The sequence below is a fragment of the Amborella trichopoda genome, chromosome 1, assembly GCF_054954075.1.
Source record: "Amborella trichopoda isolate Santa Cruz 75 chromosome 1, AtrichopodaSantaCruz75HAP2 v2.0, whole genome shotgun sequence".
Taxonomy (NCBI): Eukaryota; Viridiplantae; Streptophyta; class Magnoliopsida; order Amborellales; family Amborellaceae; genus Amborella; species Amborella trichopoda.
In genome coordinates, this window is record NC_142336.1 from 45,211,628 (window position 1) to 45,220,516 (window position 8,889).

Consider the following 8,889-nt stretch of genomic DNA (forward strand, 5'->3'; position numbering starts at 1 on the left):
GTATATCTATATGTTTATACTTGTGTATGTTTGTATATTTGTGTATTGGTGATTCTAGTTTACTAATTCTAGAGAGCTACATTAGTTCTTTATTTCGTGTTGGACTATTGTTTTGATCTATTTGCCCGACATCCAGTTTGGCGTCTTGTCGAAATCCACCTTGAGGGTTTTTAAAGAACAATATTGGGTCATAGGTAAACATCTAGTCAATCCGTATAGCCAGATGTGATAGAACTTTCCATCTCCTTGATGATTGGAGGATGTTGGCAAACATAAGTCTAGAAGATGGTGCATGCTATCTGTAGAAGTTTCCTGATCAGACATGCCTTTGAACATTGTCATATATAACTCAAAATTACATGTACCATATCTTACATATGATGCCTACTGCAAAGAAAGGTAGGAGAATTATCTAAACAAAAAATTATAGGAATAATAGCTTAGTGCTAGCCATGCCTTGTCGAGATTATTGTGCAAACGGTAACATGTTTAATTATTGCTTAACAGTGGTTGCTTTCATGTGAGAGCCTCTTATTAACAGGGAATTCTCAATTCTGAAAAAATGTTATTGCAATCATTTTCTTCAAGCACCAAGTATTTTACCTCATATGATTTATTGGTGATTTATATTAGGATGCATATGCTCTACATGAGAGTTCCTCTGCGACAGTCTTGTAAGGGAAAAAAAGACTCCCAATCCTCATGATTCTTGACCGCATAGACCAGTCTTCCTTGTACATTACCTTACAAATTAAGGGTTGAGTTATGTAAAGGAGAATGGATTCTTTCTGAGTTTAGAACTCTTCCTATCTAGATTCATCAAGGCTGACAAATGATGAGGTTTGACCCTTGTGCAGGCTCATTCTACGCCCCCTTGTTATGAACTGTAGTTCCTTTTCACTAGATTGGTTCCATTGAGGATAGTAACTAATCAAGAAACACTCAGATTGGTACAAATAGTTTGGGCTTTGGGGATCTCATTAATGTTTTCTTCATTTCCTTGATCAACCCCTTTCATTTGATTTATCATTTTTTGGGAAAAGTTTCTTTTACAGGTCACTCATATTGACTGTTGAAGTGTTGGAATGTAATTGAAGTTCTAGAGCCCTCACCTTTGAATAATTAATACTTGCATAATAGAGCCTATTTGGATAAAATTTGATTCTAAGAAAGCTGGTAGTGAAATGTTATTGATCAAATACTTGCCCTTGAATGTTGGATCTGGTCGATATTTTACTCCATGGTGGTAATATGCCAAAATTTTAACAAATGATGACACTACATTTATTAATGGACCACCACTAAAACAGCATTGGTCTTGGAAAAGTTAGCAAAACTAGAACGAGTCTAAAAAGATCTATAAACTCCATACTCCTTTAGAAGTGAGAAGATGGACCAAACCATCAACCCATGTCCTTAACCCAAGGCCCTAATAAAGTAAGAAGATGCAGGCAGGCATGGTTTTTGGTTGTGCTGCCGTTTTTGGTCATTGTTGGGTCACCTTTTCTTTGTTTCTGGCCAAGGGAAAGTGAGAAGTTGAGGGAGGGAGGGAGGGAGTGTGGGTCTCTGATTTATTGGAATTGCTTTACACTTCTTTTTTAAAAGTAATTATAAAAAAAGTAATTATTCCCTTTTTCTTTTACAATGGTGATAATCCATCACTGTTCTAATAAAACTGCGATGGTTTCTAGTAGAAGTGTGGGTGAAGTGGAGTGAGCGGACCATCACGGTTCTATTAGTACTGAGATGGTTTATCATGATTCTGTTATAAACGTGATGCTATATCATGGTTCTAATTTGTTGGTCCTTTTAAGATGTATAACACAAAGGGATCTTGACTATGATAGCCTAGTCCATGGACCATAGCTTTCCATGGCCCTAACATGCCTGTTGAGAGCATTTTAGGTAAAAATGAATAAACATTGGAAACAAAGGGGCATGGATGTAGATCTTAAAAATTTTGGGTATTGTTTCAAATTTCTAGAAGAAAAGGAATATTTGTGACAATTACCCCCAGTTTTTTTGTTTAAATAATGTGGGGCGTGTTTCTGAAATTTTAAAGAGCTTTTCAATACTATTTCCGATAGTGAAAGTATGTCAATGGATTCTGATTTTTGTTGTGTAAAATATACTCTCTTCGTTTCAAGGATGAAAACAAGATTCTATGGTTTAGAGCACTTGCTAGGTCAAAGTAGCCCTTTGTATGGACTACATGTTGCGCGTGTAGTATGCTGGGCCCCTAGGGCAAAATACCTCCTTGTACGAGTATTTAGCAGATCGTAAATTTCGGTTAGGTTTGTATAAGGTACTTTCCTTATGTTATAGAAGTAAGCATGCATCTAAAATTTGCTTGGTGATGTAGTTAGATGTTGAAATTCTTATCATGGCTTGAAAATCTATTTTTATACCTTGTTATGAAATTTAAAAATTCAAAAGTAGAACAAAAGATTAGATCTATAAACACTTGAAAATTTTGAAAATAAAGGGTCGAAAAAACCAGTTGTAAAATGCACTATTTTTATAGCTTGCAATTCTTTTTTTCCTTCATATCCACATATTTCGAGGTTGAGATAATCAATTGGAGGGTTCTTCAATGTCTAGAACATTCACTTCTAGAGGATTTTGGAGGTGCATCTTACTTCAGTAATATAAGATTGTAACCTTACGTAAATTTTTTACCTTAAATTTGGAGATCTACTTTTAGTCTCCACCTGAGTACTTTCTTGAAAGCGTAATTATATACTGGTTTTTTAAACGTTCATGCTTGGCATTCCAAAAATCGGATGGTCTATGTTGTGGATTAAAAGATTCGAAATCGGATGGTCTCTGTTGTGGATTAAAAGATTCTTTTACCGGCGATGTTCTAATGGACACAAACAATGATGCTAGAGATTACCTTTCTTCTGATGGAAAAAAGAGTGAGGAAAGAGAAAGTGCCACAAATCCAGTGTTTCTGTAAGAGGGGTTTGAGACTTACATATAGGGTATGTATATCTTTTCCACAATTTGAAACTTCTTTGCTCCATGGATTGGCGCGATTTGAAACTTCTTTGTTCAATGGACTGGCATTTTGGTGGTAGTACCAATGAGCTTTATGATGAAGTTCATCAAAGGGGTTGGAGCCCAAATTTTCACCGACTTACTTCTTTTTTTTTTGTATTCAATGTGACTAATCACTTCTCTCTTTCAACATTAAACTTTTGTTAATAGCCACAACTGTTCATGAATTCGAGTTGCCAACAGTCAATCGTTTGTTATCTAAAGTTTCATGTCCATAATCGCAACCAACAAGACTTTCGACTGTTATTGCTCTCCAACCCTCAACCTTGGCCAATTGTCGTGACTCAAATGTCTTGTAACAGTGGTGAAACACAGTACTGCCTAAAGCCTTCGCGCGTAGCCATACTTATGGCCAATCCATAACAAAGGCTCAAGTCATGTTCACAATTCCAATTCGAATCGAATAATTCGGATAACCGTGGTGAGACCAGAGTCGAGGCTGATCTGTCCTATGCTCTATGCTCTAACCATCGGCCATAACTGTGGCCAACCCCATTAGGCCAAGGCGCTCCACACCCTTAACTGTGGCTAACAATTGGCCGTAGCCGTTGCCCATTCCATTACTACTGGTTGATAAATGACGAAAGCACATGCCCTGATGTGACTGTGGTGAAGTGCACCTCTAGTGTTCACACACCAAGAGCATGTGAATATAGGCCCCCTCTCTCCATTTTCTATGAACAAAATTCTAGTGGGGTTCCTCTATATATACTTGATTGTCTTGTGGAAAATGGGAGTTGTAGACAAATAATAACCTTTGATTAGGGACGGTTATAGAAGGTAAGATCTGGCCATACAAGTGTGAAAGCCACTCACCAATATCAATAGAGGTACGAGGAAAGGGATGAGTCCTATTTAAAATAAGGGAAAAGTATAAAATGTTGCTATTTACTTTTGGTGGTCACATTAATCTTGACCGTTGGATTTGAAATTGGATGGCTGCAATTATTCCATTGACCAAACTGGCATCAAATAACAGATATTATTTGACACATGCCCGTTATTTTTTATAAAACAAGATTTTACAGCTTTTTTTTCTTCCATTTTATAGTTTTTTTTTGTTTTTTCAGTCAAATATTGATGTTATACACCGTAAATTTTCTATAGATCATCGATTATTGAATCAAAAGTCGAAAAACAAAGAGTTCTTGGTGGATTGAAATGGGGATTTTTGAAAACTAGAAATTTCCACCATTCTATCAAATGCAGCTTTAATACCTCATATTTTCATAAAAATGGATGGCTTTGATTGATTGTTGAAGGATTCAACGTTTACATATTTCAATTTTTCCAAAACAATGAAGATGTTTAGGTTTTTTTTGGGCTCGAAGTACTGCTGCTCGAAGAACTGTTTTTATCCAAACAAATTGATTTCTGATCGAATTGGTCATTGAAGATTGATCATAAATGCCTTATTTGTCAAATAAACTAGTTATTTTGATTTCTTATTGATTAAATGTTTTTATATCGATTTTTTTGCTGTATTTTTTCCTGAAATTTTCGTGATATGAAAAATCTTCAATTTTTTGAATAAAGATCTCAATAGTGAACAAATTTTCATGAAATTTGGGGCATTGGAATTTTAATTGAAGTATCTATCATATCCCCATGTCAATTTGTTCAAAAAATGAAAGATTTGGAGTTGATTTCGACTCTAAATTTAGTGTTCTTTGGCTCGATTTTAGGGTTCTTAAAAAAAAATGTATTTTTAATAAAATTACGTTTGGTTTTTATAAAAATATGTATTTTATGATGAATATGAGAAAAAAGAATATATTCTTGTTTTAATTTTATATATATTTTGGTGAGCTTGTTCGATTGTTTTTAATGTTATATATTTTTTTACAAAAATATGTTTCTTTTGTGATGAATATGAGAAAAAAATATTTATTTCTTTTTAATGTTATATATTTTTGGTGGGCTTGTTGGATTGTTTTTAATGTTATATATATTTTTTATAAAAAAAATTTTTTGTGATGAATATGAGAAAAAAATTATTTCTTTTTAATGTTATTTATGGTGTATGTTAATGATGTCTGTGTTCTCAACTTCTTGTTTAGTTGTGACATTTTCCTCTAATTTATTCTTTTATTTGTTACAAGGTATCTATCATTTATTGCAACTTCATACTCCTTTAATCTGTTTATTAGCCTCTGTGAAGAAAAGAGGCAGAAACTAAAAAGTGTTTTACTCATTTCTCATGTTTCCACATGCTGACATGGATAAAAACTTAACATGTTTTTTTTCTAAAATATGCATTTTAATTTTATATTTTAAAGTTGTCATCTTATATATATATATATATATATATATAATTTTTTTTTTTTTTTTTAATGTTAAAACCTAACTCAAAAGGTTACTGAGTAAATAGGTTTGGTCATTTCAAAATCGATTTGGCCATTTGAAAGTCGACTTGGCCATATTTTTTTAAAATATGTCATTTGGACATTTGAAGCAGCACGTAACATCTGCATTTGATAAACAAGTTACTAAGTAAATGAGGTGCTCTCTCTTACTACCTTGACTCACACCTTTGGAAAAATTGGAAACATCATGCTACCAAAAACATACGTTCTCAAACCCAATTCTAAACCGTATTAAAGGGTTTTTCAACATTTTCATGTTAAAACCTAACTCAAAAGGTTACTGAGTAAATAGGTTTGGTCATTTCAAAATCGATTTGGCCATTTGAAAGTCGACTTGGCCATATTTTTTTAAAATATGTCATTTGGACATTTGAAGCAGCACGTAACACCTGCATTTGATAAACAAGTTACTAAGTAAATGAGGTGCTCTCTCTTACTACCTTGACTCACACCTTTGGAAAAATTGGAAACATCATGCTACCAAAAAAATACGTTCTCAAACCCAATTCTAAACCGTATTAAAGGGTTTTTCAACATTTAAACAACATTTTTCAACATCAACATTAGAGCAATATAGAAGCATATATTGTTGCATCATCCATTATTAGCTGGACTTTGTAACTTCACCCATTGAATTTATGTGAAATTATAAATTGTCTTGCATATTTTCATAATATTCAAATATTAAATTAAATAAAAAGTTGTTTCAAATGTTTTTATAAGATAAATGTATGTAATATTATAATGCATACTTAATCTAAGTTTTTCTATATTTTAATTTTTATTTTTTTTGGGGATTGTGGCCCATTTTTTTTTTAAAAAAATCTATTTGACCGGTTAATCTGGTTAACTGCTCCGGTTAGTCTGGTTGCAGTTCGAACCGCTCCCAGCCTCATGACCTATTAACCGTTCTGGTACTATTTTACAAACATTGGTTTGGAACATCAAGTTATGAACCTTTAATCGACAAAAAAAAGACAAGTGAGTCGGTTCAAAACTCGAAGGACTTAACCGACTGATTTATTAGAATGAGGACCAGTTTAAAACTCGAAGTTCCTAACCGATTGGTTTAGAAAGAAGTTGTTTTGGAGTTTGCAGTTTTGAACCGATCTCTTGATAAAAAGAGAAAGGCCTTGGTTGGGAACTTGGAGTTCAAAATCCAGGAATATTTGGGAAAAAAATGCACAAAATGACATGAATATAAAATAAAAAAATAAGAAAAATATATTTTTAAAGAAATTTTTTATCGAAGTGGTAAACCAGATCATATAAAAGCAAGTAGCACCTCAAAAACTATAAATCGATAATAGCCAAAATTTCCCCATATTATATTGTTTTATAGGACCAGTTATGGTGAGTCAACCGACTCACATGGTTTTGTGCATCTCCGTGTGCATCACACGTCCATCTCCAACATGGAAGTCAAAAAATGGTGCCCCAATTAAAAGGTAAAACGGATGGTGGATAAAAGTTCTCCTTCCAGATCCATGATCATCTTCAAGGTTGAGATTAGCAATTTCTAAAATTTAAGATCTGGATGCTTATAAATAGGTGAGTCCACTTACCCAATACTAGTAAATTTTTCTAAAAGAGAGCTGCTACCTTGGGTTACGAATTTCCAATTTCACGTAACCAAGGCACTCAACCCTATATGTATTCCCAAGCCCTCGCACCACTTTTTCAACCTAATGCAATGGATGAGATCCATACTCTTGATTACATAGCCTCACGTTTGATCTATCAAAATTGGCCTATAGAAACCTGTGTGTGGATTTCTGGTGCCCCTTAAGTAACAAGCTCCAGTAACTTCTCATAGGTATACCGATAACACACCTAATGTGTTATTGATATATTTAGGTTTTGGACTTGTCCTCATAAACCTCTTGATCCCCACAAGGGAGCTAACATGTCATCTGCCACTAAGTATATCTCCGACCTCCACCCCAAAATAGCATGTTTTCAGTTTGTACTTTAATCTTTATTCTTCAAGCTCATGGCTAGGTTTTACAACTTCTAAAAAAAAAACGGAGCACCCGGGGCCTAGTTTGCCAAAACTATGTCAATTCACATGAGTGCTAGTGGGCACCTCTAATTTAGCACTCTTAGGATGCTCCTCGAAACCAATGAGCACCAAGCTTCTTCTCAGATAGGTCACACACAAACGATATCCCGGTCTTACACACATGGACCTTTGCTCCAATGGGCATTGAGCCGGATTGGCATCAATCGGTCATGCCGGTTCCCTGCTAACTATTCTCCCACTCAAACAAAAAGGATCTAATACATGGACCCATAAGGGTTAGAAATCCCTACATCTTTCGGTTAGCCATTGAAGGCTTTAAACGTACTCATGCTTCATATTCTCTCAAGCCCATCCTGTGAACAAGTTTGGCAAAGACATTTGCCATTTAGCCATTAGTTATAGGATCTGCTAAGATAGCCTCTTCAAGAATGTATGCCATCTTGATTGCACTATCCTTGATGCATTATGTATGTCATAATAAAAATCCCTTACACGTTTAGATTTCCTATGGAATCTTGGTGGACCCAAAATGCGGATTTATTATCATACAATATCCTCAAACATCCACACTCAATAATAGGTTGGAGCCTTAATTATTTAACAACTTCTTTAACCACCAGCTTCTTTGGCCATCATACAACATGCTATATATCCGGATTCCGTGAGGGTGATACAAAAGTATGTAGTTATTAATTCTTTTTACGTATCTAAATATATTTTTAATTGCTTTTCAATGTTTTAAATCATGATTACTTTGGAATCGACCAACCATACTTTGGGCGAATGATTGATCCAGTCATGTTACCAAAATTGCCTACATGAGGCAACCTACCGTGCTCTCATATAGGACAATCTCCGCATACTCATATTCTGATTCATCCTTTGAGCACATATCAACACTTAACTTGGTCTTCTTATCAATTGGGGTGAATATAGGTTTACACTATTCTATAGTGAATCTCTCCAATATTCTCTTACAATGGGTTGCTTGGGATAAATTATTAACTCTTTTTTTTTTACAAATGAGAATACCATTCAAAATCTTTGTAGGATCTGCTCTTCTATAAGAAATAAAACTTTTTATGCACACTAGGCATGGATATACCATTTTTTTTCTTCCAAAAGCTTCTCCCTCTAGAGTCTCATTCAGATGCTGTCCCTTCTCTGTGCATGACGCCCTTGAACTCTCTCTATATGGATGTCCACCTTTCCTATGATCCACCCAAAAGTCACATTCATAAAGGCCTTTTTTAGACTGTCTCAAAGAACCCCTAACCCATCCTCCAAGTAATCTAATCAAATTTCAAAAATACCCTTGACGGTCACACAGAGTAGTATACAAGAGCCAGTATAAGCATATGAGTCAAGGCATACAAGTCTCCACTTTAGCTTGAACTCCATCAAGTCATGAAAAGGAATTCCCATCGATGACATTGGAAA